Genomic DNA, 24,936 nt, shown 5'->3' with positions numbered 1-24,936 from the left:
ATTCTCAGGAAATTAGATAATTTTTTTCACAAATTCTAATTTCTCTTTGTTGGACCTATCACAAAAAGGAATCAAATGTCAACTAATGCATAATGTTGCAACACATACCAAACAGCTCTTAAGGCAGAATCTATGCTTATAGCTACAATCTGTTCAACAGGTGCATGAATGCACATTGATGCAGATAAATACACATGCACATATAATATTAGTGACAGAGTAACAGTCAAAGCTAAGAGTTGATATTTGCCAATATACCATATACTTCTGACAGTTTATCGTTAAACTTAAGAATTGTAGAAGGTGTCAGGGAGATTTTCACTAGAGCCATTCCTCCCCGGTTAGGGACAGAAGTTACACATAAACCAGTATAAGTGTTTGGAAAGCTGTCTGCTCCAGCCTAGCAGGGAGGAGTGCTCCAGCAACCCCCCAGCTTCTGGCCTGGGCCACTGCAGGCATGTGGCTACATTTCCAGAATCAAAAGTGAATGTCTGTTTGCTTGCTTATTGGTTCAATCTATGCAGCTTAGACTAACCTGTGAATCAATTCAGCCTTGGGCTTTTTGACTGTCTGTACTTAGACCCACACAGTCAGTAGAAATGACCCAAATTGTAGTATCAGTAGATGAGGCTGGAACTGATGACAATCACACTACCATCTTGAAGGAGCTCAAATCTGAAATTGAGAAACTATCTACTACAGTATACAACCTAAAAGTAAACACAGCCTTGGTGCTGGAGAAATAGAGGGATTGCCATTTTAACTCTAATCTTTAAAAATGACTCCAGAAGTGACCTAAAACACTACAGGCCAGTGAATCTAATTTCTGTTCCTGGCAAACTGATAAACGCAATATTTAAAAGAAAGGGCTGCTCATCATGTAAGTGCTGTAGAAAGATCAACATGGCTTTTTTAAAGGGAGGTCATGCCTCACCAACCCATTAGAGTTCTTTACATCAAATGCCATCTAATATATAAATGTTGCAACACAGTCCAAATAGCTCTTCTTTAGGGCAGAATCTACAGTCTTTGCAGGCGTCAACAACCATGTGGATCAGGGTGATCCGATACAGTGTATCAGGGCTTTCAAAAAAACCCCTTTGACATCAAAGGCTCTTGGGATTAGAGGGGAGGTCCACCTGTTGATCAGAAACTGGCTTAAGGACATTAAAAAAAACAAGCATATAAAATGGTCAGTTTCCAGAACAAAACAAGGTAAACAGTGTGCCCCCCCACCCCGCCCCAGATTTATGTTAAAAGCAGTTCTAGTTAATACAGTCATAAGTGAGCTGAAAAGGGGGTTAGTAAATAGTGAGTTTTCCAGGTCTGCAGATGAGACAAAATTATTCAGAGTGGTAAAAGGCTAAGGTGAACTGTGAAGAACTACTGAAGGATTTTGCAAATCTGAGACAGTGGGCAACAAAATGGCAAATGAAATTCAAATATTGGTAAGTGTAAAGTGAAACACATAAGAAAAAAACAACACAAAAATGCAGACATGATGACCAGCTCTACATTAATTGGCATCACATAGGAAAGAGATCTTGGAGTTGTTGTGTACAGTTTGCAAAAAATATCAATTCCGTGTTTAGCAGTGGTCAAAAGGGCAAACCAAATATTAGGAATAAAGGACCTTTAAACAAAACTGAAAATATCACTATGGCCTTTATAAATCTGTGGTGCATCCACACCTTGAATACTGTGAGCAGCTTTGGGCTCCACAACTCAAAAAGGGGATAGCAGAACTAGAAAAAGGTACAGAAAAGAACAATAAATATGATCAGGTATAGGGAGGGGCTCCCCTATGAAGAAAGACTAAATAGATTAGGACTTTCCAGCTTAGAAAACAGGTTTGGGCAGTGGGGCATGATAGGGATTTATAAAATATTAAGAGGTGCAGAGAAAACAAATAGGAATTTATTATTTACCATCTCTCAAAATAATAGAACTAAGGGGACATAAAACTATAAGGTGGTAGGCTTAAAACTAACAAAAAGGAAGCTCTTTTTCACACAGCAGGTAATTAACTTGTGGAATTCATCATTACCGCAAGATACTATAGAGAGGTTGGCAAGAGGTTGCTATAGAGAGCTTAACAAGTTCAGCAGAAGGGTACTGGACAAATTGGAAAAAAAAGGATCTGTCAATAGTTAGTAAATATGGAGGGCAACAAAAATGGTTTGGGTGCCGGGACACATGACTTATGAGGAGAGGCTGAGGGAACTGGGCTTATTTAGTTTGGAGAAAAGAAGACTGAGAAGGGATTTAATTGAAACAGGATGGAACTAGACTGTTTTCAGTGGTGGCAGGCGATAGAACAAGGAGCAACGGTCTCAAGTTGCAGCAACTATCAGGAAGAATTCTCTCACTAGGAAGGTAGTAAAACACTGGGCCAGGTTACCCAGAGAGGTTGCGGAATCTCCATCCTTGGAGGTTTTCATGACCTGGCTAGACAAAGCTTTGACTGCAGTGATCTAATTGGGGATGGTCCTGCTTTGAACAGGGGGTTGGACTAGATGACCTCCGGAGGTCCCTTCCAAACCTCATTTTCTATGGTCCCATGGTAAGTAAGTGTACAGCCTCCAAATTAGAACTTTTTAAACCTATGACTGCTAGAAGCTTCTGTTCCATTTCAGCAGGTGATGGCAGAGGATGGGGGGAGAAAGGTATTATGGGCAACCACCCCTGTCATTGTGTGAGACATGATACTGGGCTAGACAAACCTATACTTTGACATAATAAATGGCATTTCTTATAACTGATATGTGCTAGTAAATACTGATTTCTTCATGAAAAAAAAAAAAAATCAGTAAAATTACAGGACCCAGACAAATCCCAAAAGAAACTGTTTCCTTCATTTTGTTTAAAGTTGTGTATATTTAAATAATTCTCTCTGAACAGATATAAATTTAAAAACTGACAAGCCTATTTTGATAAAAAAGAAATGAGTAAATGTTCATCCCTTGAGTTTATTTTTTCTTCCAAGATGAATGCTTATAACTGTTTCCTTTTGTACGTAACAAAAACAAAGGCAGTTATGAGCAACAGACTGCTGGGGTGCTCTCTTGGTCTTACTTAAGGATGGGTAAGAAGAGTCACTTTTAGAATCCTCCTATATGAAAACGAGTAACACTGACCTATACTGATGCAAAAAAAATCCATGAAGAGGGCAATCTGTCTCTACATTTATCAGGCAAAGCTATCTGCAACTATAAAAAATGAGTTGTGCAAGCACAGTTAAGGACTGACTTATCCATGTCTGCAAGACTGATAAAACTTATGTTTGCAACAATGTTGCAACTGTTCAAAACCAAAAACGGCTATTAAAAGTGTTATTTCATTAGGGCTGTCTCAGCCATCTTTTCTACTTTCTAGAAAGCCAATGGCATACTATATTTTTTCATATACAGCACAACCCTTTTTCCTCTAACAGTGTGGGGTGTGTGTATTGAGGAATTTGATTTTCTACCCATGATAGAAGCAGCCTGCTTTGATTCCTGCTCTACCCTGCAGCAGTTGTTGTATTACTTTTCAGGCATAAAAGGGAGTCAATTGACTTAATGGCTCATTGCTCTTCATTCCAGAAGTGTTAATGATCACCCCTCCTTTTTAATGGTCTTGAGTCAAAATCATAGATCCACCCATGAGACACCAATTTACAGCAGCAGCTATGATTTCAGCTTTTGATTAAGCAGGAAAGAAGAGGGCAAGTCAGCTGAAGATTAGGTTTTAACCCGGCTCTATGCAGCCATAATTCTGGAAAAAAATTCTTCATTCTGCTTTTCAAAAAACAAGATGCATAGTATATTTTGGGATGTGATATATGCAAGAGAATACAGTGCAAACATGTTGCGAATTAAAGGGGAATAGGGAAGAATAATGGATCTCTCTCTATTCAACAATTATGTAGCACCTTATACTCATCCTAGCACACACCTATCCAATCATTGCTATTTAAAACATATGCATTTGCTTTCTGTCAAAATTTCACATCAATTTTGGAGTTTTTCAGTTTTCATTTAGATCCTTCAGTGACTTTGGTTCATTTTCCTTATCTGCATTCATCTACAAGTTCTAATCCATCAACTATGGAGTATGCTTCAACTTGGAATATGTGCCCATAGAAGTTAGCATGTCACTTCCTTACCTGTAATGATGGTTTGCATAACTGTGGTCAACTCACCAATATTTTTTCTTCAATTTACCCATCTATGAAATGAGAACAACATCTACATTTGTAAAACACATTCAAGTCCACTTAAAGGCCTGGAAGGGGCTGTAGAGGAGAACTTTCTTTCCTTCAAACTGCATATTTTTGCATAGTGTTTTTCAAAGATGCAGGATACCTTGATTAATTTAATGGCCTAACACATTTCCAGTTGATGATACAATACATGTATATTAGGTGTTGTGCTAGGTGAACAATACCAGAAACTAAGACTAGGAGTTATTCAAGTTATTCCTAACACCAACCATCAATTAAGACATTGCTTGAGGTGGATATCATCACTGCTTTTAGTTTGATATGCTACATTCTATTTAAAACTTATAACAATACATCACTTGATCAAGATGCAGGTCTTTTGATTTAAAAAAAAAAGTGAGCTCTCAGCTGCCCATTTTGTTATGTGCCAATAGGAAAACTTATAAATTCTGATTCTCTCTCTCTAAAATGAAGTGCATGTCTGTTCACTTATAACTCAAGAATGGCTAGTCCTATCTACTCTAAACCTTTCAAAAGCACTGAATACCACCTGAAGAAAATCATAGGCAGGTTATTTTTCACTTAACCCTTTCGGGGGCTTCCAGTGACTGGGATTACTTTGTTTCATTGAATCATAGAAGTAGGGTCAGAAGGGACCTTGTAGATTTTCAAGTCCGACCCCCTGCCTGGGCAGGAAGAAAACTGGGCTCAAATGACCCCAGCCAGGTAGGCATTGAGCCGCTTCTTAAAGACCCCCAGGGTAGGAGCCAGCACCACTTCCCTTGGAAGTTGGTTCCGGATCCTAGCCGCCCTAACTGAAGTAGTTCTTACGGATGTCTAATCTAAACCTACTCTCCAACAACTTGTGGCCGTTATGCCTTGTTATCCCGGGGGTTGCTGGGGGAAACAAGGTCTCACCCAAACCTTTCTAGTCCCCCCTAGTGAGTTTACAGACGGTCACAAGTCCCCCCGCAGCCTTCTCTTGTGAAGGGTGAACAGGTTCACGTCCTGTAGCCTCTCACTGTAGGGTCTGCCCTGCTGTCCCCAGATCATGCGGGTGGCCCTCCTCTTGACCCTCTCAATGTTGTCCACATCCCTCTTGAAGTGGGATGCCCAGAACTGGACACAGTACTCCAGCTGTGGCCTGCCTAGTGTCGCGTAAAGGGGGAGGATCACCTCCTTGGACCTACTTGAGATACACCTGTGGATGCATGATAGAGTCCGGTTAGCCCTGCCGACCGTGACCTCACGTTGTCGGCCCATGTTCATCTTGGAGTCAATGATGACTCCAAGATCCCTTTCTGCCTCCGTGCTCTCAAGAAGGGAGTTTCCCATCTTATAAGTGTGCTGCTGTTTACTACTGCCCAAGTGCAGCACCCTGCACTTGTCAGTATTGAAACGCATCCTGTTTTTGTTAGCCCACCCCTGCAACCTATCCAGGTCTTTCTGCAGTCTTTCCCTCCCTGCTAACGTGCCCAGGTACGTTTCTCAGGTAACAAACTGGTACCACTCCATTTTGGATGCAGTGAATTCAGTTCAATTGTCATCAATATATTGACACTGACACTTGCCTTCCCCCCTCACCGCTCAAATGTCATTATTATATTGGCACTTGCCTTTTTTTTCATTCCATGTTTATTAAATGTTAAATATGTTGTACTGTGTTTTTTAAAAATAAACAATATTTTTTACCTAAATATGTTTTATTAAGTTATTTGAAAATAAACAAACCCTGCAATTACAAAAATAACAACCTGGGTGAAGAATGGGTACTTCAGCTAGCATTGTATAAATAACATTTTAGAGCAACTTTAGATATTGAATGGCACAAATTTCCTTTTGAAGTATTTCTCTGAAAGGTGTGAGATAGCATTCTACATGAGGACAAGCCGTCCTGCACGTCACAGCGTCACTCTTGAGGGATCAATTCAAAATGTAATTCCAGCGCTCCGTGAAGAACATCTCAACTGTACTGTTCTCTGTAACCAAATTAACTTATTCTGAGTAGGACACTGAAGCTATCAGTCAGGTAGTTACTACTGATGTGATGTAGATGTTATTATACAGCAGTAAAAATCTCTTTCAATTTTCACTTCAAAAGAAAGGTCACATTTTGTTACTGCCTACAATAATTCTTATTCCTATATAATGCCTTAACTTCCAGTTTGCCTTTGGCATAACTAATGTCCTGCCTCCACAAAAGTATCTCTGCTTCTTTACCAAACCCAATAAAAATGTTATGGTCAGTTGAGTAAAATAATAATACTGTAACTACCCAAATCCAAGATGACACTGCATTCAACATGGCACCCCAATAATCAGATTCATGAAGAATGTATACATTTCATATAGATCCTATACATAGAAATTAATTAATGGAGGATTGTCTTAAAGTTGTTCCCATCACCAATACAGCATGGAAAGCAGTAGTAGGGGGCAGGTGGTAGGGACAGGTAGCTTGCCCCCAGGCACCTGTAGCCCCAACACTTGTACCTGCCTTGAGCCTGCCCCTCCAGAGCCTTGGGGTCTCTGCTCCCCCACTTCCATGCTCCCCCCAACATCACTTCTGCCCCTCCCTGAAGCCTCAGGCCCCTCCTTTCCCCTCCACCCATCTCTTTCTGCAGCCTCTACCCTGCCACCCCTCCCTTTCCTTCCCCTCCACAGTCCCTTACCCTTGCTAAAAGGCTGGGCTGAAATTGTAGTCCATGCCCCATGCTGCAGCAAGAACAGACCTTGCCAGCAAATATCACAAAGTGAACCAGGGTAGGAGGGGCAGGGGCCTGAGGTTATAGTGGTGGCAGAAGCAGCATGGAGAGAGGAGAAAGGGGGAAGGGGGAAGGCTGTTGTGGGGAAGGGGGTGCACAAGAAGCAGTGGGGCAGGCAGCAGCTTTGGCTCCAGCCCCAGCCTGGAGCAACTACCTGTCCTCCCCTCCCCACCCCCAGTCAGTTCCAAGATGAGGTGCTTCCCCTCTGATCAATGTTAATTATTACTGTATATTAAATACTGCAACAACAACATGCACAGCACATTTAGAAGAAAGATAAAATGCAAGTTAATATGACTGTAACATATGGGTCTATCGGGCCACAGCTGTAGTCCTCACAGTCTTTTTCTTACAGCCACCGCTGTAGTCCTTTTCTTACACTAAGAAAAGTAAGGGCTGTAGAATCAAGATAAACTCTGTAAGCACAGTTTTATGCTCAGGCACTGTGTGGTTATACAGCAAACAGGGGTGCAAAGGAACACTGTCTGTGTGTGCATCTACACGTGCACTTAACTGTGCAGCACATTAATCTGCTACAGTGTAAAGCATCACAGTCTGCATGTGCAATGTTATTAGACTGCAGCAAGCTTATTTTTGCTGCTGTAACATAGTACTGTCCTCGACTGCTCTATCTTAAAGCGGCAAAAAATAACTGCGCCTAAATGCATGTGTAGAAACTGATTGGGCATGTTAATTGCACATGGTCAGCCCAGCCAGACGGGGGCCAGAACCCCAGCATCGGCCAGCACTTTTGCTGCCCGATGTTGTAACATGGAGTTGACCCCCCAGACCCTCTGCCAGCCCAGGACTGATCCGCCCCGGCATAAGCTGCTGTGGTCCTGGGCGCACGTGAGGATGTTGCACTCGAGGAACAGCTGACTTTGGTGTGGACTGCTCTGGAATTTATTTAGCTACATTAACTGCTCATGTAGCTACACCCTGTGACAAGGATTTTGTAGCTAAAGCATTTGTATATGTTCAGAAAAGTATCTAAAAAAACCTGGATACAGAGCAAGTTAAAGGCATTAGAAACAGAGCACCTCCAGGAGACAGAGTGGACTGTATTTATTGAAGGTTAACATCATTTGGTTATTATCTGCCTATGTGCCTAATCTCTTTGTAGAATTTCCTCTTTACATTCAGTATTTATTACATCTTCTAGTTCACCCATAAAGAACTCAAATCACACCAGGTCCAGCACAGGTTTCTGTGGCACTGCATTCTACATATCATCTTGTTAGTTAATAAATTATTTTCCACAAATGAAAACCACAGGAAACAAAAAAGGGGCTCTTCCCCCTGACATGGCCATGTGGTGAAAGAATTGATCACAGAGCCTCACATGGCTCACATAAAGGGTGCCCAGAATAAGTGTCTGTGTTCTGGGAACTACAAGGGACATGACTAAATTGCTCTTCACAGAACAAACCCATTAAGAAAGTGGTTGGGAAATGAGAGAGACCAACAGCCGGCTCTATCTCCACTGTGCACTTGCCACAAAGCAAATATTTAACTAAGAGGGAGATGGGGCACATGAATATGATGCACCCCTTAAAATAGGTGTGTCAGAGATATGGCCTAGGGGCTGGCTCCTGGAGCCCTATCATTTGGCCCCCAGTGCTACTCCCGGGTCTCCAAGTTGACCCACAGGCAGCATGTGGGGTGTGCCAGATGGCTCTGTGCACTACATGCGGCACCCACTCCAGCTCACATCTTGGAGTGGCAAAGTGGCCACCACATGCAACAGCCCCAGAGCAGCCGCATAACCCTCTGCCACTCCAAGGCTCTACTGCATGCATTGGATGCTCCAGAGTTATTCAGCATGGCACTGGAGCAGCAAAGGGGCTCCTGGATGCAGCACAGCCCCAGAGCAGATGCCTCATGCAGCCCAGCCCTGGAGAGCCCAGAGCAAGACCACACCTACACGCTGCACCCATTATGGCTGTCCTGGATTCACATGCTGGATTCAGAGTGTGGGGCTGGTCTGTGGATCCGATCTGGCCAGCAAACTAGCTTTGTGCCACTCATCAGGCCCACCAGGCTGGATGAATTTGACACCCCTGCCTTGAAAGGTATAGCAAAAGTACTCTGGCTCAGTCCAGCTGGGGAAACTCAATGAATAACTACACCTATTGAAGCTCAATGCTGTCTAAAGCACCCAGTGGGATTGTGCAAAGTTCTCTATTGATCTCAAGGGAGGGCTGAATCTAAATGCTGCAAGTTGTACTTAGTACAAATATTTTTTAATAGATGAATATGGAAATATAATGAAATTTGTAATGTCTTAAAGATCAAATTCTCAACATCACAAGTCCTTCTCTACTTTCAGATATTGATATATTGCAGCAGCTTAATTGTTACACTCCAGGTAAATGAATAACTAGCTAAGTGAGCGAGCATGAAAATAATTTCTTAAGTGTAACTATGTACATTTACTGATCTGGTTATAGGATAAATTATAAAAGGAATATGTACATTTATCTTAGTTTTTACTAGTTGTATTCTCATTTCTTATTGTAGAATCAGAGCCACAAAAACACTGATCAAGATATTTCTTTTTTCATCCTTTATAATTGTGCCTTTTTAGTGCTCTCTGCATATATACATGTACTCTTTTGAAAGCATCACTTAAGTTAAATATGCTAATAATATAATTTTGCATTCAATAATTATAAAATAATATTAGTGTATTATTTGATAATATAATATTGTTATAAAATGATAATTTTATAACTCACTATTAATGCACGTACAAATTAAAATTTCCCATAAATGTTTTGGGGGTTTTTTTTAAAGGAAAGTCTTCCTTTTTAACTGCTATGAAAATAACTGTTCACATCCACTGCAAACAAGTCAGATTTAAGACCTTTGTGCAGAGGTCATTTATAAAAACTGAACCAATCTACTTTCACCTGCAGAAAATCTGGTTACAACATTAACATTTACAACATCAGTGTATCATTCCTTTCAAACTGTTCCTAGTAGTCAACATTTCATTGCTCCCATAACACACAAAAAACCTGTGACACAAACTTGTCCTTCTCTGAACTTCCCAAGCAGATGCTAGACTTTCTCCTCTTTTCACACAGACTTGAAAAATAAAAGGACAAAGAGTAGACAAATAAGAACATAATTTGACATAATGTAAAATTTCAACGTGCTGTGGTTTCAGAGCCATGTGTTTTGCTGGAGCTTCATCACAACCTGTGGTGTTCTACTTTATTAATCTTCAACTGCTAAGGTCTCTGGAAAAATTCGAATTTTTTTAAAAGAAAAACAAATCAAAACAACAATAATCATCTTACCTGTGTCCTTGAAGACGTCAGAATATCAGAAGAACAATCAAATCCTGCAGCATATAATTCATTTAATTTTTTGGAGGTAATAATGGAAGATTAAGTCACCAGGCTGGGTGGCTTCGCTACACTTAACACAACATGGATTATCTATGTTAGGAAGCAAGTTTTTGAGGAGCAAAGTCAGTGGTAACAAAGTCTGGATTTATTGCATAAACAAACTGATCGTGTAAAGAGCTTGCTTGTAAATATTGAGGGTAAAGTTGAAGCATTTGCTGTTACACATGTAGGTTACTTACTCTGAAACAGCACCGTGTTGTAGCTGAAAGCAGACTATTTGGTCCCAAAACCAGCATGTAGTCTAGACAGGTTTGGTGTTTATGTGAATAAGAACAGCATCCTTAGTTGCACTAGCTAGGTTAAAATTACAAGGCACATCTCAGACTTCCTGCTTCAGGGCATAAGTTAATAACCATGTGAAAACAAAGAAATACTGCAAAGTTAAGAGTATTATGATATGACTTGACCTGAACCATCAGGCAATGGGCTCTTCATAGAGGGGATGCTGTTTGTCTTTCTTCAGTCTGGCATGATAAAGTCTTAGATCAGGGGTCAGTAATGTTTTTGGGCAGAGTGGCAACCTCAATTTGTAAAATATTGGCGCGCCAGAGGTAGACGGTGGCGAAGCCAAGCAAAATGCCTGTGTGTGCCGCACTTGCACCAGTGCCGGGGATTGCCAATCCTTGTTTTAGATTGCTGTAAATCTCTAAACCAATCAAATATTCTTCAAGAAAATGTTACCTTCACATCTCACAAAAGGTTATGAATGTTTATGTAAAAAGGAAAATTTACTGAAGATAAAAGCGAAATGATTTTTGAAAAATCAGCTTCTTTTCCATGGTTACCAGTTACACCATTTAACGACAAATAGCTTTCTGATTTTGTTCGTTCTCAATTACATTGTTCTGATGCAAGATACAGATCGCTTACAATGGACCATATGCAATGCCCCCCACCTCCCATCTATGATAAAAGTTAAGTTTTAACACATAGCACAAGTTACCATCTGAAAAGTTAGGGGAAGTCAGTATTTAAGCAACCTTAAAATTATTCTTCTCATTTACATGTATTCAATACAGTTACACCAGGGATCCGAGTTTTCTGCTCGCCATGGAAAAACACGGATTTTCTCCTTTAAAAGGAGAAAAAAACATGTGAAATGGCAGGTTGCCCCTTGCAGGCTGTCAGAGTTCCAGCCTGCAAGGGGCTGGGGGGTGGCGATTAGGCAGGAGGCACCATATGCATATGCATGCGCACACATGCACATGGCAGTCAGGCAGCGTGGAGAGTAGCTTCTAAATACACCTTCTAAATATAGGTATTTAGAATTTATTTTATTATAATGATTGAGGCACTGGTAGATTTCCAAACTGCTTTAAAATGGTAAATATACCAATAAAACATTGTGTTCAATTGCTATCTATCTATAGATATAGATGTGTTTCATTTTACTTGCAGAAAAACATGGATTTTGGGTCTTTAATCAGAAAAATTGGGATTTTTAAACATAGAAAACTAGGATTACCACCTCCTCTTTTCTCCCCCACAGGCCCCTACCCAATTCATTCAGTGGTGCTCAGGGAACTGAGGGAATTAACTGGGTTACATAGCAAAGTAGGCGATTGGTGTGATGTGAAGGACAACTACCTATATAACTAGCTATGCTAATATGCAGCATGAGAACGTGTTATTTTGGGGAAAAAGGGGTGGGAGGGATTACTTAATTAAAGGAAAAAACTGCCTATGTTTCCTATCCTTACTCTGTATGAAACTGGGGGTAACAACTTTATGATGAGGTGCTACGAGGAGGGGAATAAGGCTGGTGGGGTGATGTGCCAAGTTGTACTTGCAAGGGAAGTTAGTTGTGGGAACCACAACATGATTCATTCTCTCCCTCAAATCTGCTCCTGGAGTTCACAGAAAAACTGTGAAGATGCTGATGCAACACTGGAAACATCCACCTGATTTTACACTACAAAAGTGTGTGATAAACAGGTTTGGCATGGTGCCCAAATGTGGCTGACAGGTTACCAGAATAACAAAAAGGACATGGGAACATTTAAATCTCATTTAACCAAACTTGAAGGCTAGGGACAGACATTCAAAAAGCCTGAGCCTAAATTGATTCAATCTCTGCAGGTTAGTCTAACCTGGCTAGGCTGAATTGGTTTGTAACTAGACAGACATCCCAGACATGCAGGCACATGCCTGCAGTGGCTCAGGCTAGAAGCCGGGGGGAGGGCGGGGGGCACAGTGTTGCTAGAGCTGCCCTCCATTCCCTTCCAAACTGCTGAGCTGAGGGGGGTGTGGCCGGGCCCCTGTCCCAAGCTGAGCTGAGGGGGCTGTGGTCCAGTTCTCCCTGTCCCAAGCAGCCCAGCAGGGAATGTTTATCACCCCTACCTCTGTGCTTATCACCCAATTAAGAAAACAGAGGGACATTACCAACTAACTGTTGATTCTGCCTTTGTCCTGTGTGCCACAGCTCTGAGGTAGCCAGCATGTGGTCTGCTAGGTAATGCTGGTAGGTGTCTGTTTGGGATGAGGGAATCCCTGCTTAACAGAGAGTGGGAAGGGAAGGGTGGGGGAGTAGAAGCCAGGCAGATGCCTGCAATCTGCTAGAGCTGCAACCAGGGAGCAAAGAGGAGGAACCAGCCCTGCTGTGGAGCAGAGAGCCCTGCCCAGCCCAGAGAGCATAGCAGGATGCTGGGGGAGTCTGATTTAATTTAAACCAGCAACGGGTCTAGGACAGACATTGCATAAACCGGTTTGAGCCAAATCAGTTAAGTCTGAAACTACATTCAACCAGGTTTATCTCAAACCAGTTTCAGCCATTTTCAAACTGGTTTATGCGATTCATAGATGTAGGGTCGGAAGGGACCCAAGTAGATCATCAAGTCTGACCCCCTGCCCTGGGCAGGAGAGAATACTGGGCTCATATGACCCCAGCTAGGTAATTGTCAAGCCTCCTCTTAAAGACCCCCAAGGAAGGAGCCAGCACCACTTCCCTTGGAAGTTGGTTCCAGATCCCAGCTGCCCTGACTGTGAAACAGTGTCTTCTAGTGTCCAGCCTGAACCTACTCTCAAACTACTTATGGCTGTTATTTCTTGTTACTCTGGGAGGTGCTCGGGTGAACAGGGTCTCTCCCATTCCCCATTAGTCCCCCCGGTAAGTTTGTAAACGGCCACCAGGTCCCCTCTCAGCCTTCTCTTGCGAAGGCTGAACAGGTTCAGGTCCCGTATCCTCTCCTCATAGGGTCTACTCTGCTGTCCCCGGATCATATGAGTGGCCCACCTCTGGACCCTCTCGATGCTGTCCACATCCCTCCTGAAGTGCGGTGCCCAGAACTGGATGCAGTACTCCAACTGTGGCCTAATCAGTGTTGCACAGAGGGGAAGGATTACCTCCTTGGCCCTGCCTGTGATGCATCTGCAGATTGCACTGAACATCTGTTCTGTTACTGATCACTTAAACCCATTTACATGTAATGTCTGTCCCTAGCCGAAATGGCTTTTATGGGATAGAGCACAGGCACTTCTTTGGTCCCACAGCTTTCTTTCTGTTCGACTTCAGAACCCTTGATTTAAAAAAAATAAATCAATAAAAGGGGCGGGGGGAGCTTATAAAATGCTGGCCTTTTTTATATTCTTACCATTTCCACAGAGTTACCAAAGACCATAAATAAGTTAATTTCAGGCAGGATTATGGAATATGGCTTAACATCATGTAGTGCCCGTTATAAGCCAATATAATAAACAATAAGGGAGATGGGGACAAGAAGGACAGAGGATAGTGTAGAAGCTGCAGAGGGCAAGCAGATGGGGGCAGAAGACTCTGCAGGTCTGACTCTGGCCCCAGCCCTGAATGCTGAAAATTTAGGCACAGGTACTCCATGAACATACTTTTGAGCACCATTTTTGCACCTACTTATACATAGTACAAACTGTGCATGATGTTAGCCCCGGCTGAAAAAAGGCTAATGGCTTATATAGCTTGCTGGGCTGTGCCCCAAGTCAGTGTTTCAAGCCATGGTAACTACATAGCCCAGCACTGCTTGGTATGTGTGCATACTTCAGATACCCTCCAGCAGAGGAGATGCATGCTAATTAGACCCCCACTCATGACTGGAACCAGGTGTTGTGGCCCCAAGTCCTGGGACACTCCAAAAATGTATATGCAGATGAGGCACAGGGCTGCCTGGTCCATCTCCACCTCATAGAGGGCAGAGCCACACTAATCATACGTTACAGGCTCAGAAACAGGGTGAGGATAAGCATATCTTACTCAGACAGCGTTTCCCAACCTTTTTCGCCTCACGGCACACTTACCTAAATAAAAAAGCACCGCAGCACACCAGATGCAGAGCGGCGGGGAGTGGTGTGTGGATAGCCGGACACCGACCGGGAGGGGATGGTGCGCAGCCAGGAGGACGCTGAAGGGAGGGGTGGTGTGCAGCCAGCCGGATGGTATTTTGGGCTGGAGCCACGTCCCCTGCCTGGCTGGAGCCATGCTCCCTGTCTGTCTGTGTCCGCAGTAGCAGTAGGCAGGAGGCATGGCTCCAGCCCAAAATGTCATGGCACACCTGGATGTGCCTGATGGCACGCTGGTTGGGAAACGCTGCACTAGCCTATGTTTTCACAGTATAACCTCACTGATATCCAGATATCAAAAAGCTGGCAGCTTTAAAAAAATACTCTACATCGGGGAGTAGCGGCAGCTGGTCCCAGAGCAGGAGAAGGGGAAACTTGCATGCAGTTCCCATCGTGTGTGTGTGTACACATACACAATCTCCCCTGGTGCCAAAAGTTTATTCTTGAAAAATATTATTATCAGAGCTTGCTCCAGCCTCTCCAAGTGCCAACCTGGTATTGCTACCAGGCTGATGCTCATTCCCTCATGGGGGAGCAACTGCTCATTTTAAGAGCCATACACACACAGAAAGGTTCCCATAAGTTTGTTTGCCCAATAAGGGTCAGGTGTTTTATGGGCATCTTCAGCATGGACTGTATTCACTGAACTTTATAGTTGGTTTCTGTTACTCAGCATATGCTCCTACTAGCAACAGTTTAATGATACCCAATGTATTTAATGTAGGGGTTACCAGTATGAGAATATAAAACAAGGGGCTTGTTTTCCCCCCATAATGTTGATTGGGGGGAAAAAAACTGACTTGTATTCAAGTAAATATGGGAAATAAGAGTCTCTTCAGAATCAATAACATTCAAGTGAAAACAGCCATAGACTAGATTTTCCATAGATACAATCTCAGGCACAAGAAACAAATGCAGCCACTGTCCCCACCCCTCCAAAACACCCAAAACTTGTATTTCTTGGATTTTAATTGAGACTTTTACTGTCAAAAAAGTTAAGAAATTTAAAGTTGGCTTAGGTTTCCAACCCCCATTAGAACAACATCAAGAATTTGTTCATAACCACTGACAGAAAGTTGTTTTCCTAGAGCTAAATCAAAAGCAAACTACAAGCACTTCCTGGAACATTTGCTTACAGCCATAATACTATGAAAGCACAACACAAGTCTAGATAGGAAGATAGGAAAAGATAGGAAAGGAACGAAAAGAAAAACTCCTGAGAGAATGTCACAAGTGGATGCTGCAGAAAGCAATCCAACAACAATTATCATCCAATAACCCTTGCAGCAATGATGTCACCTTCAGTCTCTAGCTGCTTTGTCATAGAGCTTCTTTCCAAGACCACATGGTAGTCTCCATGTCCCCAGGAAGTGAAAGTGAGTCTTCCTTGCACAGTTCTGTCCTGACGGAAGGAATACATGCCCAGCACTGAGCCCCAACCTCCTCCACCTGTGATGCTGCCTATGTCTATTATACTCATGACAACAGAGATTGTATAGTTTAAGGTTTCCCCTTACCTACTGCATTTGTTAGACTCTTGATGTTTATAAGAATTAATCTGTACTGTCAACAGTTCTGGCTATTTTTAATAGGAAATCAGGTAACTGAACCCCCCACCCTCCCCAGCAAAGCTATTAAAAACTTAACTTATCCATTTCTGCTAAAGACCACAGCCTGTCAGTACTACAAAACTAACACAATTATTCACATGAAAAAAAATAACTTTAAGCACTTAAACACTGAGACTCAAGTGATCCTGTCAACTGCCTGCTGATCACCAGTAAGTGATCCATAGACCAGAGCTTGAGAACCTTCATATTTTTTTTTTTTATATATAAAACATGTATTATAGCCTTAAGGTAAATCTTTGTACATGATTTGTACATGACAGAGATATCCTCAGAGCTTCGAGCCCATTTATAGCTGCTGTCCACCCATACAACTCCCAAAGACAATTGGAGTCCACTGTATGGAGAGATCAGACGTGAAGTAACTCATAAAAAAATAAAATCTGTGCTGGGAACCTGAGCTCACACATCATGTGCCTCAAAAAGAGGCTTCAGCAACTAGGAAAGGAGTACATGAATATCCCAAGACACCTGTGACTTTTTAAATGGGAAGCTTTAAATGCAAAGAACTCCTTAGGAAGGTGACTAAAAGCAAAGCTAAAAGTTTACTTTCTATATATTAAGAAGAAAAACCAGTATCAATGAAATAAAATGAACACACTGTATTCAAGACAGCTGAAGAAATGCATATAGGCTTCACATGAGACTAGACACTCTCTCTTGTGAAATCTTGGATAAAATACAAAGAGTAGATTAGTTAACCTCTAAACTCACCAACAGCTAAAAAGACAGGGGTAAATCTTGACTTGGGATATGGAAAAATACTCTAGATTAGATTTATCAGATTTGATAAGTTTCAGCCTGCCTTGGGTTAGCTACAACCACCCCCTACACCAACAGGAACCAGATCTGACTTGGTCAATAAAGGGCTATCAGGATTATGCAACCTTTTTGTCTCCCAGCTCCAGGGACCAGCCATACAGGTCTAAAATTGACTAGTCAAGCCTGCCTGCAAACATTCCTACTTTCTGCTGGTTGAGTGGATGCTGGATAATATTATGCTTGATATAACCATTCATCTCACAGTCTGACATAAGAAAAAACCCCTCAGCTCTAACTTGTGTAAAAACTGAGGCCAGTTTTCTGAATTGGCGTTATTTGGCTATGAAATCCAACATGCATAAAAGATTACCTTCAGCTGCAGGATATTTATACAGACTGTGGTGGTTTTAAGCATACACTCGCACCACCCAATGTCGGTGGTTAAGTAACCCCTGTAATTGGGAATGAAGGGATCTGACTTCCACCCTAATTGTAAGTTTTCTCTTCACTCACTAAAATCAGAATTTTGTGGTTGGAGTTTGTCAAAAACAAGAGTGGAATGGGAGTAAGACTGCAGTATCAGTTTAGAAGATTACATAATTATTGCGGTTAGAATAGACCTAATTCGTAATTTACTTCATTACTCTCTTTACCTCATCTACTTTCTCCAAACAATGTCAATTTTTAATACTTTATATTCTCCAATGCTTCATCTAGTTCAGTGCTTAGATGATGCATGTCACTTGTGTGCACTCTTACATGCTGTGTAGATTTTGAAATGTATTGTCAAACTGGAATTACTTTATGGTCACTTTCCATGGTCTATCACTGTTCTGGCTTCTCTCCTCTGACCTGAAGAATGTCTTGTATTTGAAACCTCTATCCCAACTCTGCAGTTGGTCCAATAAAACATATCATGCAAGGAAATCCTTGCCTCTGTAGTCACCAAATATTTTGTGAAACAAGGAAACTAGCCCTAAAGGGCACTTACATACATGCAGAGAGGTTTCTCTGGTGCGCTGTAAATCCAGTGCATTGGAGCAGACTTGATTAATCCAGTCAAGCAGCCTCCAGCATTATGTGTATCAGCATCCCTATGCTGAAAAATGGCGGCAGGGTGCTTTGAACTACAGCTTGAACAATGTGATGCTTGAAAACCCTTTTAGTATTAGGCAGCAACAGCTATAAAAATCCCTTTTCTTCTAACCCCAACAGCATGGTTGTAGTGCCTCTGATTAAAAAAAAAAAAAAAAAGAAAAAAAAAGTAGTAAGGGAAAATGCAGTCCTGGTACTCCCAACAGGATGACTAGACATTCAACCTGAATTTATGATCGAGGGACAATTTGGTGTGGTTTCTCCCAAAATATAACTCTGCAGTCTCATTGACTACTAGAAACTATGGATAGGGAATTATGAATAACTGAACAGCCCGAGCCTTCATCTCTAAGGTCAACTGAGAGCAAATCTCCTGCAAGTTCCAGCCGTGTACCAAATTCATTCAGCAAAAATGTGGGAGGTCTTCTCCCAGGCATTCACTCCTCAACTTTAAAATTCCTTTCCCCTTGAGTCCCTTTAGAGCCTGACCATGGGAATCTTTGAAAACCATTGTAAAACCTTACTTGTACAGGCTTTTAGCAGGCAGTGTTCAGTTTGGGGATATTGTCTGGGGACTTATTTTAATATTTTATCACTTTTTATAAATTATCCTTTGTTTACTATAGGATGTCCTGAGTCTTTTTTTCAATAAATAGACTATAAATATTGGTTTATAGTGTTTTGCCCCTAAATTTTCTACTGGACTTTTCTAACAATTATATTGCATTATATACAGCTGCACAGTTTATTCCCCTCTGAAAACTTATGTTTTACATTATATTAATATTTAATCACTGTCAGGACACTGAAATAGCAGCATCTGACTCATACAGAAGCATATTTAGGAGTCATGGAAGAAGAGAAGGCATCTCTATAAAGAATGTTAAACTGCTTTTAGCATAGATGCCTGACTAAATATTCAAAGTTTTCCAATAGATCGTCCAACAGCACAATAACCAATAGCTACATAAACAGTACAGGCAAGAAGATGGACTTGGGCTACATTCTGGGAATACTAGAAAGTTCTTTTAAATTAGCTCCATTTTGGGGAAGGAAAAAAAAAGGAGGAAAAAATCAACCCCAAGGAACTCTTTATAGCACACTGTGGTCTGAATCAATCTGACAAGTTAAAATCTGAGCAAATTAAAGGAATAGGCCCCAAAATAGGACTGGCTGGCAAAAGCTGACCTCTACTTCATGCACTTGATGTTAAGAAGTGGGTTGGAAAGGCACTGAAGTAATAGCTAGAACTATTTTTAAAAACTTAATAAAGCATATATTTGCATGCTGCATTCTTAACAAAGAATTTGTTTCAACTCAACTTGCCTCTCTCAAGTGTACTTCATACTTGAAGGAAGTATATTATTCTGTCAAAATATTTTTTTGAAATATTCATTTTTAAAGAAATACAATTAACAAAAATAATGGTGGTTTAAATAGAGAGGCAAGGATTTTTGTAGGTGATATTTTTATTTGACCAACTGCATAGTTAGGATAGACTTACACAAGCATTCAAAAAAGTGTGCAAGTCCATCCCAACAAAGCAGATGGTCCAATAATAGATATCACCCACAATAATCTTTGCATCTTAAATTTCCTGGACCTTCGTGGCTACAATATCACTCCACCTCTACCAAAATATATGGTTTAATTTCATAATATGAAAATACAACTTGCAGTCACAGAAGCATTACAAGTTATTCAAATTACTAGTCAATGATTCATTTATCAGGTGCCATGGAATACTTTCAGACTCTGATATGCACCCTATAACAGAACCAGCATTTAAGCAGAGTTGATGCAATCATGTTTTTTTTGACATCTAGTTAAATTGGGTTTGCTTTTTTGGGGGTGGTTTTTTTTTAACATATACCATGCAATGAATGCAGTGTTTCAATTCTGTCAGATGAACTGTGTACATTACATTAGGTATCCTAGCCCCATCATCATTAGCAGTATTTTTCTTGAGATTAGACTTGAGTAGTTCAAATAAGTGAGGTCAAAGTGGATCCTTCTGCATGTAATATTTACAGACTGTACATTACATGTTCTAAATTATACAAGGAGATGACTATAAAACTTTAGAATTAATCCTTTGCCAGTAAACTAATATACAGCATGAAGCCCAGTTTTCACTATCCATTTTCACTGTCTTAAGGGAATATTCTGATGACAAAAACAGCACACCTGACCACAATGCAAACCTGTCTCGTATCATGCTATACGATTAGTACTTCATTGCTACAGTTAAAATATTTAAGCTGGGGAAGGTCCCCCTCATTTTTGCACACGGAGATCAGATCCTGAGCTGCGGCAATACCATAGAAAGCAAATGTTTTCCTCACCCAAGAGACTAAAGGAAATTATAGTAGTAAATAATAACTGCAGTTGTGTCCATATTAAACAAAGTTTTCACCTACTGATGGACCTGATAACTCCTAACTAGCAGTTTTGAACGGAGCCATTAGCAGACACTTTTATGAGGCCTCTGGACAGTATCTTTCAGATTATAGATTAGCAAGAAATAAAGATATTAATTCTTTTTGGTAAACCAAAATAAATTTCACTACGTAATGATATATATGGTAGATTAAAATGGCTGCTAGTTATTTTTTGGCTAACTTACTTTGTTTATTCAGTTATGACGTTGTAGAAGCATGAAGCAGCTGTTTAAACATACTACTTGCATTTAAATGGTTATATAAATGATTTTAATAAGAGAACCAAAATGAGTATTAATCCATAAGACTACGCAAATATAGAACACTGGGATTATATCTACCTTAGCTATTACTTGCTGTAGTGCTTTAATAAGAACAGAAGCCCACAATTGTTATAAGTAAATCTAGTCTAGCAGCTCAGAAGGCATATCCAAGCAGGCTTTGAATTACACTTTGAATCTTAGGGCGGAAGGCAAAAAAAAAAAAAAAAAAGTTGGGCTGCACATCACGATGCCCTAATTAAAAATCGGAGGCCCCCCCCCGGTTATGATTTTCAAATCTTACAAGGTGGCTCTTGGATTTTGTGGGGGGACGGAGGGGGAGGGAGGGCAGCCCCCCAAAATTTCCCTTGCAATTCAAACCCTGCTTCCAAGTTAGGTCCTGGCCTTTTTTCCTTTTTAAACTGGCTTTTACAAATTTGTGTTCTATTTATTGTGGTTTACAGAAAATGTAAACAGTGCACCAGATTTCTGAGACTATTTTACCACTTGACTTAGGTTACAGCTTCCTTAGGTTCTTGTTTTGTCCCTAATCTCATGCTCTGTTGGGAAAAGACTATTGGCTGTCCTTGAAAGAGTGGTTAAATATTCACTTTTGGCTTAGGACTTCTGACCCGAAGGTAAAACTTCTAGCTTTGTCATACATCCCAGAAATGGCAACATTCTTTCTGTATAAAGAAAAATATTTTCTTCTTATTCTTGTTTAATTATAGTGTGTATATTCTATTTTTCTTAATAAATTATCATGGAAAACTAAGAAAAAATGCATATTTAAAGAAATACACATCTGAATCTGAACCATGTTCTCTCAGCCATGCCTTGCTTTCCTCACTCACAAAATTTTCTATCATTAGCCTTAGTTCAGTACTGTCAATCTTACCTACTCCCTATATACAACCCAGGATCTACAGGTCCTACTTCAAGATCAGATCAACTAAATCCCAAGACTGAAGCCTGCCAGCTTCAGGTACCGTAAACATAATGTGGAATGAGGGGTGGGGCACCAGCCCCAGGCACCAACATAGTAGCTGCACCAGTAGCAGCTGACATACTACTGCTGTTTCAGCAGCAATCAGGTGCATGGCTTTTGAGCTACTGCTGTAGAAACAATAATTGGGTCAGGCAGACCATGCTATAGTAGTAGCCGAGACTCCCGGAGCAGTCCCTGGAGCAGGTAAGGCTCCCTCCTCTTCCCCTGGCTCAGGGTAAACCCTGCTAGTTAACCTTCTTCCTGGTACTGCTCTCTCTAATTTTCATCTTACCACCCCGACGCCTAACTGTCCATTACTACAATTTTTGTTTTTACATAAACTGCTGCTATAACACTCGTGTCCCTCCATGTCCCTCAACATCCACACACGTGTCAATCTCACCCTACTGCTCTCAACTTAGTCTCCCATTACAAGCACTATTTTTTGTTCTTTTACCTCTGGTCAGTGACCCTATCCCCTTGACATCCAATGCCACAACTTCCTTTAAGTCATTTCACAGTAACACTTCAATATTTTGCCTCAGTGCTACTCCTCTTCAGCCTTCTGTCCCTACTTCAGGTCTCAAGTTGTGACTTTACCCCTTGCACCCTTAGCTTGAATCTTCCTTCTCAGCCATCTTTTTTCCCTACTCCCACAGGCATGCCCATCCAGTCGTAGATCATTTCCTTCATCCCTCGTTTGTTCTAATCTTCTCTCTCGGCCCCCCAGTATCTGAACAGCTGCATTCTTCATACCATCTGCAACCTCCTGCATGATTCATTAACAAACACAACAGACCATGATTATTCACAATTTGAAAAGCTACAGTGGAACTTACATCGGTTTTTGGAAAGGATTCAACAAGAGCAAATTCTCCTTCTTAACAGAAGACAGCACTGTGCAGTTGTAGTAGTAACTAACCAGTAGTAGTTTATACTACTGGTAAACTGCATCTTTTTGCATAATGAAACAAGAACAACACACTTGATATCTTAAATTCCGTTTAGCAGAGAGATGTATTACACACAATTAAAGACAATCCTTTAGAAAAGGCACTAGCCCTTCTGCCTGTTTATTTTGGCATTTCTTTTCAAAATGAGAAGGAACAATCCTGGTCCCGCAGCCATCATTCTCTTACACCATTGAAGAATTTCTACAAGGTGAAGAAGAGCACATAAAAGGCTACTTGGTTCTGCTTTTACTGTACCACTAGTTTAACTAATTTATCTTAACATTTTTCTATAGGTAAACAGGCCCTGGTTACTAGGTTCTATTATGTTTAAATAAAAATAATATAACTTTGAAATTATTGAGCTTTAAAGTTAAAGGTTTAATGAGACTCCCAGCTGACTCCTTCTTGAGAGGCTACTAGAAATTATCTTGTTAGTAGTAATGCAAAAATTCACCTTCTTGAGAAAGCTACCGGGAATCGCAGCTTGAGTTGGGCTCACAGATGTTCAAAGCAACTGAAAAGGAGATTTATTTAGGCTTGGTATGGACAAGACTTCTTCTGTAGTGTTACAAAGGATCTGAGCATTTTGTAGAACTACAGATATACACAATGCTATGGAGACATACAGACATTCCAGTCCCCTGGCTTGGGAGCTTTTGGACAGAGGACAATAAGATGTACTTCCTTGGGTTTTTCTACCCCTAAAAAGGGCCTGATCACTGACAGCCTGTCTTGTCCTCTGCCAAAATGCTGCTGTCCAATATTCAAACTTTACATTATATATATATATATATACACATATATATATATATAAACATGTTGAATGAACTTTAGTTGAAGTGTCCCCACCACCATTTTTCAGTGCAGGGATACTGATACACGTAATGCTAGAGTCTGCTGGAGTGCAGTAAATTACCACACTCGAGCAGACTCCATTAATCGAGCCTGCTCTGACACGCTGCAATTACTTGTTTTCTTCAGCAGACTGATAGCTTCATAATTTTCAAATTAATAAGAGATTCTAAGAACAACTTTAAACAAAATGTTAAATTAACTATCTAAACAGTTTAATTTAACATGAAAAATGAAATTTCATTAGATGTATATATTCATAGACCACAAATATTATAATGATATTTGCACTGATGTAATACTTAGATTTAGACATTGTTTTAGGCACCATATTTGCATACACAATGAAAAGATGGTCCCTAATCATATAGTATTAATCATTTTTAAAAGTATAAATTCCTGTTTCCAAACCAAATAGTTTACAACTGATACTCTTATTCCTCAAGCAGTCTTACTTGCATTAATGGGATCACTCAGGAGAATTTTGGCTTACCAAGGTGAGTAAAGTGATTTGCAAACTGACCTAGGCAAAAATTCCTGGGCTATACAGTTTGTACTGTCCTCACTTCTGGGAAGTGGCATCTGACCGCATAAGCAATTTGAAAGGCATCCTATATTGTTAGCATTTTCACAGGCATGAAGCAATTTTAATTCAGAACCAACAACTTAAGTATAAGCATGGCTATTTATATAGTCCACTTTTCATCTTTTGACCTCCAAGTTGCGGAACGTCTGAGGGGGACTGAGGGGCCAATCTGCCACCCCGACCCCTTAGCCCGGCAAGTCTGCTGCTTCCCGGGGGCCCGCATCCGGGACATTACGGAGAGGATCCCAAAGCTCCTTAAACCCACAGACCACTATCCCATGCTCCTTATTCATGTGGGCACCAATGACACTGCTCGGAGCACTCCCAGCCAGGTCATGACGCGCTACAGGGATTTGGGAGCGGGGCTAAAGGGTCTGCGGGCACAGGTAGTGTTCTCGTCGATCCTCCCAGTCTCAGGCTATGGGCTGAGAAGGGACAGGAGGATCTATGTGGTCAACCAAAGACTGCAGCGCTGGTGTCGTCAGGAAGGCTTTGGCTTTCATGACCACAGCCCGCTCTTTGGCGAGAGAGGCAGCGAGCTGCTGGGAAGGGATGGCCTCCACCTCTCTCCCCTAGGGAGGAGGCTCTTCTCAGCCAGACTGGCTGACCTGCTCCACCAGGCTTTAAACTAAGCCCGTTGGGGGACGGGGGGACTACCACCACTGCTGGCCCGCTGAG

The 24,936-nt window shown here is 41.2% G+C and overlaps 1 protein-coding gene across 5 annotated transcripts in view; it reads right to left on the bottom strand.

Annotated features, from left to right (window-relative positions):
* The window catches only part of PPARA (peroxisome proliferator activated receptor alpha), a 55,303-nt gene that overhangs the window by 23,736 nt on the left and 6,631 nt on the right, over positions 1-24,936 (bottom strand). The window contains exon 1 of one of the 5 annotated variants that reach the window (XM_025214146.1): positions 18,075-18,303. The exons of the other annotated variants lie outside the window; for them this stretch is intronic. The gene's annotated coding sequence lies outside the window, so the exon portion shown is untranslated. Of the gene's footprint in view, positions 1-18,074; positions 18,304-24,936 lie in introns of those variants that run through there. 5 annotated transcript variants of the gene reach the window in all.

The sequence above is a fragment of the Alligator sinensis genome, unplaced genomic scaffold, assembly GCF_000455745.1.
Source record: "Alligator sinensis unplaced genomic scaffold, ASM45574v1 scaffold91_1, whole genome shotgun sequence".
NCBI lineage: Eukaryota > Metazoa > Chordata > Crocodylia > Alligatoridae > Alligator > Alligator sinensis.
Note: the sequence above shows the minus strand (reverse complement) of the source record. Positions and strands in the feature narration are given on the sequence as shown.